The sequence below is a fragment of the Macrotis lagotis genome, chromosome 3 (assembly GCF_037893015.1).
Source record: "Macrotis lagotis isolate mMagLag1 chromosome 3, bilby.v1.9.chrom.fasta, whole genome shotgun sequence".
Taxonomy (NCBI): Eukaryota; Metazoa; Chordata; class Mammalia; order Peramelemorphia; family Peramelidae; genus Macrotis; species Macrotis lagotis.
This window is the reverse complement of record NC_133660.1, coordinates 66,325,240-66,333,944: the sequence shown is the minus strand read 5'-3', so window position 1 is coordinate 66,333,944 and position 8,705 is coordinate 66,325,240. Positions and strand designations below refer to the sequence as shown.

The window sequence follows — 8,705 nt, the reverse complement described above, 5'->3', positions numbered from 1 at the left end:
CAAACTACTACATAACTATTTTACCAGGTAGAAAATAATAGTTACACAATTCATCCAGATCAGCAAAAGGTCAAGAATATCAAGAGAACTGATAAAAACAAATATATGTATATATCTCAAGGAAGGTGGTCTTAGTCTACGAGATCAACAATTGTACTATAAAGCAGCAGTCATCAGAACAACCACATACCTATCCAATAGGCTAAGATGGCAAAAGGGAAAGTGATCAATTTTCAGACCACATTCCTAAAGGATAGCTAGTATCCAGATGCTCCCTCCAGCTATCCTCTGTCCAGGCCTAGGGAGTGGGCCACAAATGAATATCTCGGACAGTAATCAGCACCCCCAAAAGGCTGGCCCACTAGAATTTCCTAAACGCATTGAGCAAAGATTCTAGGAATTTGCCTCCAGAGGTCTGCGAACCAGTCTCTCCCCCAACACAAGATCCTAGGGAAATGAAGAAAAGCCAGTGGAAAGCGGGGTCCATTGAAAACTACATTGAAGGTAAAGATACTAATTCAGAGAGATCTAGAAATTCTGAGGAGAATATGAATTGGTCTTCAGTCCAGAAAGACTTCTTAGAAGATATCAGGTAGGAATTTAAAAATCAATTGGAAAAATTGGGAAAATAAATTCAAGAGAATATTAGAAGAAGAAAACAAAACCTTGTAAAATACAATTGGACAAATGTAAGAAAAAAATAATTCTCTCAAAAGCTCAAATGGGCAAATGGAAAACTCCTTTAAAAATATAACTGACCAATTGGAAAAGTAAGTCAAGAAAATTCTCTAACAAAAAGAATGGAATCTGTGGAAACTAATGAGTTCAAAAGACAGCAATAATCTGTCAAACAAAGCCAAAAAATAGAAAAAATAGAAGAAAATGTAAAATGACTCATTAACCAAACCACTGATCTTGATAGAGGAGAGCAATTTAAGAGTCATTGGCTTCCTGAAAACACTGAGCATGAAAAAGCCTGGATTCAATATTACATGATATTACATGATGGAAAAATTGCCCTGACATCATGGAACCAGAGGGCAAAATAGATATTGAACAAATACATCGGTCCTCTCCTGAAAGGGATCCAAGAATGAAAACACCAAGGAATATTGTGGTCAAACTTCAGAACTATCAGATAAAAGAGCAAAGCCTGCAAGCAGCCAGAAAGAAACAATTTAGATACCAAGGAGCCACTATGGATTGAAAGGCCTGTAATGGAGTATTCTGAAGAGCAGGGGAACTTGCAATACAGCCAAGAATTCACTATCTGGCAAAAATGAACCTTCTCTTCAGGGAAAAAGATAGATTATTAATGAAATAGAAGACTTCCAACTTTTTCTGAGGAAAAGTCAAAAGCTAAATAGAAAATTTAGACCTCAAACAGGAGACTCAAGAAACACATGAAAAGGAAAAAAAAGAAAAGCTGCTATTCAATAGGATGAAACTGGCTATATCCCCAACTGGGAGAAAAAATTTTCAGTACTCTTGAGAACTGTAGCTCTCTTAGAGACAACATACTTAGCCAGAAGTAATGGACACTCATGACTTATCCATGATTCTGATAGAATGATTTTAAAATAATATCTCTTTAAAAAGGGTAGAGTACTGGCCCTGGAGTCAGAAGTACATGAGTTCAAATCCGACTTCAGACACCTAATAATTACCTAGTTGTGTGACCTTGGGCAAACCACTTAACCCCATTTGCCTTGCAAAAACCTAAAAAATGGGGGGGGGAGACAGTAAATAGATGGGAGGGTGGAGGAGACTGAATGGTGTAAATCACATAACATAAAGAGTTACAAAGGACCAAATGCAGTAGAGGGTAAGAAAGGAGAAGAGAAATGCTTGAATCTTATTCTCATCAGATTTGGCTCAAAGTTAGCATGCACAAAATTAGTTAAGAAAAGAAACTTATCTTACCTTTCACTTATTAAAGGGGGAAAGGGGGAGGGTGAAGGTAAAGAGGAACTAGCAGAAGGACGTGAAGGAAGAAGGGGCAAATGGAAAGAGGAAAGAAAGGGGAAAAGGATTGGATATGAGGTAGCAAACACACTGAAGGAGATGGTATTCAAAGCAAAGTATGGGGGAATATGTATAAAGTGAAAAAATGGGGAAAAAACAAGCAGAGGGAGGATAGCCTAGAGAGCAATAAAGACTTTTGCTATGATCATTGACAAACTGGAAGAGGACATCAGCAGCTCTATGACCAATAGTACAGCTGTCAGTAGACCCCCAGGCACCCTGAGGCTTGTGGTCCCTGTTAGCCAGTGTGGCTCTCTCATTGGAAAAGGAGGATGCAAGATCAAGGACATAAGAGAGAGTACAGGGGCTCAGATCCAGGTTGCAGGGGATATGCTATCAAACTCAACTGAGTGGGTCATCACTATTGCTGGCATCCTGCAATCTATCATTGAGTGTGTCAAACAGATCTGCATGGTCATGTTGGAGACTCTCTCCCAGTCTCCCCTGAAGGGCGTGACCATCCCTTACTGGCCCAAGCCGTCCAGCTCTCCAGTCATCTTTACAGGTGGTCAGGACAGGTACAGCACAGGCAGTGACAGTGCGAGCATTCCCCACACCACCCCATCCTTGTACCTCAACCCTGACCTGGAGGGACCACCTCTAGAGGCCTATACCATTCAAGGACAGTATGCCATTCCACAGCCAGATTTGACCAAGCTGTACCAGTTGGCAATGCAACAGTCTCACTTTCCCATGATGCATGGCAACAACAGATTCAGTGGTTTGGATGCATCTGCTCAGACTACTTCTCATGAACTCACCATTCCAAATGACTTAGTTGGCTGCATAATTGGCCATCAAGGTACCAAAATCAATGAGATTTGTCAGATGTCTGGGGATCAGATCAAAATTGCAATCCAGTGGAAGGATCTACTGATAGGCAGGTTACCATCACTGGATCTGCTGCCAACATTAGCCTGGCCCAGTATCTAATCATTGTCAGGCTTTCCTCAGAGACAGGTGGAATGGGGAGCAGCTAGAACAATGCAGACTCACCCATAACCCCCTTATGCTGTTTACCACCCATGATCCATCTGTGTAGTTTTTGAACAGTCAGCGATTCCAGGTTTTAAATAGTTTGTAAATTTTCAGTTTCTACACAACTTTATCATGCCCTTGTTATTTTTTTATTTACATTATTTTAATTCGTTTCTCTGTTCAGCCATTAATGCTGAGAACCATATTTAGTTTTATACGCTTCTCCCTGTTTTTTTTATTTTTTTGTTTCTTTTTTGTTTTTGTTTTTTTTGGGGGTGATCATGAATTTTTTTTTCTGTTTTTGCCATTGAAATGTAAGAGTGGAATATTAATACATTTAAGTTTAGTTCTGTAATGTCAGGAATTTTTCAAAAAAATTTCAAATATGGACTGGAAAAAAAAAGAATGTGAATGGGATGGACTCACACATAAAAGGTAAGTGAATAGCAGGGTGGATTAGAAAACAGAATCCTAGTTGCACTGGAGCAAAACATATAAACTAAGGACTGTAACTACATTATCAATAGACAAAACCCAAAGAGGGATCCATTGAGGCAATTCTGAAACCCAAGGTAACCTAGAAAAGAGCGGAAAGGCTCCAATCAACGGGATAGGAGGGGTTGCCCACCAGAGGGGTGGCCTGCCAGAGCAAAGGAAATTTAGTCTCTTGGAGGCAGCCCCAGGGTGCTGGGAGCTGTGGCTCACAGCAGCAGGGGTAGTTTCCTGACCTACAACCCGGGTAGCACAAAGCACAACTTGGGGGGAACAGCAGGAGCCCCCAGGGCATGAGCTTATTGAGCCTAGGGAGGTGAATGAAGAGAGAGACTGCTGAGCTCTGTCCTCTGCTCCTGGAACAGGATTCTAGGATTCTGATCCCATTCAGATCCAGATCACAGTTTAGGCCCCCCCATAGAACAGAAGAGTCCCCCCTACCTCCACCCTGTGGCAGAGGGGAGCTCTTATGGTCATTCACAGACCAGGAGGGAAGACAGAGCCTCACATACTGAGATCCTTGTGGGGGTGTCCCAAAAGCTCATGAAACCAGGCTCAGGATGGAAAAATGAATAAACAGAGAAAATAGAGGAACACCATTGAGAAATACTTTTCCTGTCTTCCCAAGAAGGATCAAAACACTCAATCTGAAGATGAGGACGTACAAGCTCCTGAATCTGAAGACTCCCAGAAAAACAGAAATTGGGCTCAGGCAATGACAGAGCTCAAAAAAAGACTTTGAAAATCAAATGAGGGAAATAGAGGAAAAATTGGGAAAAGAAATGAGAGACATGCAGGAAAAACATGAAAATGAAGTCAGAGGCTTAGTTAAGGAGTTCCAAAAAAATGCTGAAGAAACGTAACATGTTAAAAACCAGCATAGGACAAATGGATGAAAAAGTTCAAAAAGTTATTGAGGAGAATAATGAAAAATTAGTAGAAAATGTGAAACATCTTATTGAAAAAGCAACTGATATGGAAAACAGATTTAGGAAAGATAATTTAAAAATTATTGGAATACCTGAAAGTCATTACCAGGAAAAGAGCCTTGACATCATTTTCAAAGAATTATTGAAGGAAAATTGCCCTGATATCCTAGAAGCAGAGGGCAAAATAGAAATGGAGAGAATCCACTGATCTCCCCGAGAAAGAGATAAAAAAAAAACCCAGGAATATTATATCCAAGTTCCAGAACTCCCAAGCCAAAAGAAAATATTACAAGCAGCCAGAAGGACACAACTCAAATATTGTGGAGCTGCAGTCAGGATCACACAGGACTTAGCAGCAACTACATTAAAATCTTGTAGGGCTTGGAATATAATATTCCAGATGGCAAAATAGCTTAGAATGCAACTGAGAATCAACTACCCAGCAAAGCTGAATGTCCTCTTCCAGGAAAAAAGATGGACTTTCAATGAACCAGGGGAATTTCAAATGTTGCTGTTGGAATGGCCAGAGCTGAACAGAAGGTTTGATCTTCAAATACAGGACTCAGGTGAAGCATAGAGAATGGAGGAGAAGAGGAAAATATGAGGGACTTAATGATGATGAACTACATGTATTCCTGTATATAAAATGATACTGATAATACTAATATGAACCTTTTCATTTAATAGAGCAGGTAAAAAGGAGCTTTTATAGATTAAACACAGGAGAAAACTGAATTTGAAGATATATCGTGGTATAAAAATGGAGTGATAGAAGAGAGTATAGACCATGGGGGAAGAGTGGTCTGATATAAAACATTTTCTTTTTTACTTCTTGGAAGGGGCTGGGATGGATGGTCTATCTGTGACCATAGGGTTGGGTGGATGCTGGGTAAAGGGTGGCATGTGGGTTTGGGGTCTCTTGGCCCCAGGGCTGGGGATCTGTCAGCTGCCCCACTCAACTACCCTACAGCAGAGACAGAGTGAAAGGACAGAGAAAATATAGTTCATGGTAGTAGAGAAGTACGAATGAAGGGAGTTGCAATCAGAAATGGCAATGGTGGAAAAAATATGGAAGTAGTTTTTGTGATGGACTTATCCTGAAGAATGTGATCCACCCGTAACAGAGCTGGAGATGTTGTAACACAGACTGAAGCACATTTTTTATTATCATTATTATTTTCTTGGGGGTGTTTCAGGCAAACGGGACTGGGTGGCCTGCCTGGGGGCACACAGCAGGGTGATTATTGGGTGTCTGAGGACACGTTTGGATCTGGGTGCTCCTGGCTCAAGGGACAGTGATCTGTCTGCCACCCAGCCAAACCTACTATTATTATTACTATTTAATTTTATTTTGGGTCTTTTTCTCTCTTTTGGGGGGGGCAATGGCGGTGGGATTTGGGCTCAGGTGCACCTAGTTCCATGGCTGGTGCTCTGTCCACTGTGCCACATGGCCATAACTACTACTACTGCTACTACTACTACTACTACTATTACTAGTAGTAGTAGTAGTATTTTAATTTTTTTTCTCTCCCCTTTACTTTATTGCTTATGTGAGTCTATATTTTCTTGGGGAGAGGGAGTATTATGTTTACTCTTAAGCAAGAATATTTTAGTGATGTATAAAAGACATTATTTGTATAAACTAAGAATAAATAAATAAAGTCTGGTTCAAGGCAAAACCCCCCCCCCCCAGAATCCTACAATATGCTACTTACAAGAAACTGATTTGAAGCAGAGAGATACATTTAGAGTAAAGGTAAAAGGTTGGAACAAAATATATTTTCCTTCAGTTTAAGTGAAAAAGGCAGGGGTAGCAATCCTTATCTCAGATAAAGCAGTAGCAAAAATGGATCTCATTAAAAGTGATAAGGATTGAAATTACATCCTCCTAAATGGTAACATAGGCAGTGAAACAATTTCAATACTAAATATGTATGCACCAAACGGTATAGTATTTAAATTCTTAGAGGAGAAGCTGAATGAGGTACAGGAAGACATAGCCAGCAAAACTTTATTGCTAGGAGACCTCAACCTCCTACTCTCAGATTTAGATAAATCTAACTATAAAATAAACAAGAATGGATTTAAGGAGGCAAATAGAATGTTAGAAAACCCAGAAATGATAAATGTTTGGAGAAATCTGAATGGGGATAGAAAGTAATACACATTTTTTTTTTTTCTGCAGTACATGGCACTTACACAAAAATTGACCTAGGGCATATGATTAGGCATAAAAGGCTTATAAAAATTGCATAAATAGTGTATACTTCCTTCTCAGATCATAATGCAATAATAAAAATGTGCAATAACGGGCCATGGAGAGATGGAACTGAAACTAACTTGAAATTACATAACCTCATTTTAAAAAATGAGTGGATCAAACAACAAATTGTGGAGAGAATGATTTCATACTAGATAATGACAATAATGAAACAAGATACCAAAATTTAAAGGATAGAGCCAAGACAGTTTTCAGGGGACATATTATATCTTTAAATGCTTACATGAATAAATTAGAAAAAGAGTACATAAATAAACTAAACATGTACATAAAAAATTAGAGGAAGTACAATTAAGAACCCACAATTAAATACAAAATTAGAAATTCTTAAAATTAAAGGAGAAATTAATAAAATCCAAAACAAGGCAACTATCGAACTGATAAATAAAACTAAGAATTTGTTTTATGCAAAAAACAATAAAATTGACAAACCTCTGCTTAATGTTATTTTAAAAAAAGAAAGTAAAAAACAAATTACTAGTATCATAAATGAAAAAGGTGAATTCACCACCAATAAGGAGGTAATTAAAGTAATAATTTGGAATTTTGCTTAACTTTATGCCAATAAATTTGATAATCTAAGTGAAATGAATGTTTTAAAAAATATGAGTTTCCTGGGTGAACTTAAGAGGAATTAAATAGCTAAATAACTCTTCTCAGAAAAAGAAATCCAACAAGCCTTTACTGAACTCTCTAAGAAAAAATCCCCACTGCCCAATGGATTCACAAGTGAATTATTTTAAATTGCAAATTCTTGATCCTGACATTCAGTGCTCTTCATACATACCTAGTTCCTACCTAACTTTTCCATCTACTTCAGACAACTCCTTAATAAATAAAATAAATGAATATTTATGTTAACTCCTTTGGTCCTGGAACATGTTATATTGAAAAAAATGCATGTTTTCTGTATGTTGTATTGGTTATCTACTGCTTTTAGGTTCATTTATAGGGTAGTTGGGAAGAAACAATTATAAATTGAAATTATTATTGATCCCCGATAAAATTTGTGTTTTGGTCCAAATTTTGCACAAAGTATTCAGCACCAGGTTGAAAGGAAATTTTTTTTCAGCATGGAAAAATTTAAACCTGATTATCCTATAATGACTTTATCCTACCACCTCTAGGTTATATTTCTAGAAGAAATAGACTATGATCTATTGACAAGCATTTGGGGGAGGGGAAGAGAAAGGAGTGTTTGAAGAATGTAGCATAGATGGAATTATTAACTAGCCACAATGTAGAGGAAAGTAAAAAAGATAAAATAGATCCCTACAACATTATGAAAAAGTTTTCATACATGATCCAAGTATTCTATTTCTTGGTTTATTTATTTTATATTATTACAATAATCTTGTTGTAAGAGTAAGCATAAATTCCCCCTCTCCCACCAAAAAGAGAAATCTCGAGAATAGTGAGAGAGTAAAAAGGTGTACTTCAGTCTGTGCTCAGATTCCAATGGCTCTGTCTCTGGGATCAGTTGCCTTCTTTTTCATAAGTCCACAGAGAGGTTGCTTCAATATCTTCCCCAGAGTTGCTATTACTAGCTGTATTTCCCTCCACTCTATTCTTCCCCACTGTTTTTCTGTTCTCCCTTTCCTTTCATCCTGTCACCATTCTCATTTGGAAATGGATGTGTTGCCTCAGAAATGTGTGCACCCTCTCCCATGATATTCTTTCTCTTCTATTGTCTACTGCCCCCTTCTCTCCCCCCATTCAACCTTTACCATCCCTTTCCTCTCAATTTTCTCTTGGGTAAGATAGATTTCTATATGCTATTAAGAATGAAGGTTCACTCATTCCCTCTTACCCCCCCATTCCACTCCATTGCAAAAGCTTTTTCTTGACACTTCTATGTGAAATATCTTAGCCCTCTCCTTCCTCTCCTTTCCCTCCCACCCACTTTCTTTATCCTAAACTGACTCCATTTTAACTATATTATGCCATTTCATTCAGCTCCCTCCTGTGCCTTGTTTATATATGCTCATTCTAATTACTTT

At 38.2% G+C, this 8,705-nt stretch overlaps 1 pseudogene; it reads left to right on the top strand.

The window, feature by feature from the left end:
* The first annotated feature begins 2,160 nt into the window (after nt 1-2,160).
* Nucleotides 2,161-3,005, top strand: LOC141519126 (poly(rC)-binding protein 2 pseudogene; annotated as a pseudogene).
* The last annotated feature ends 5,700 nt before the right edge of the window (nt 3,006-8,705 follow it).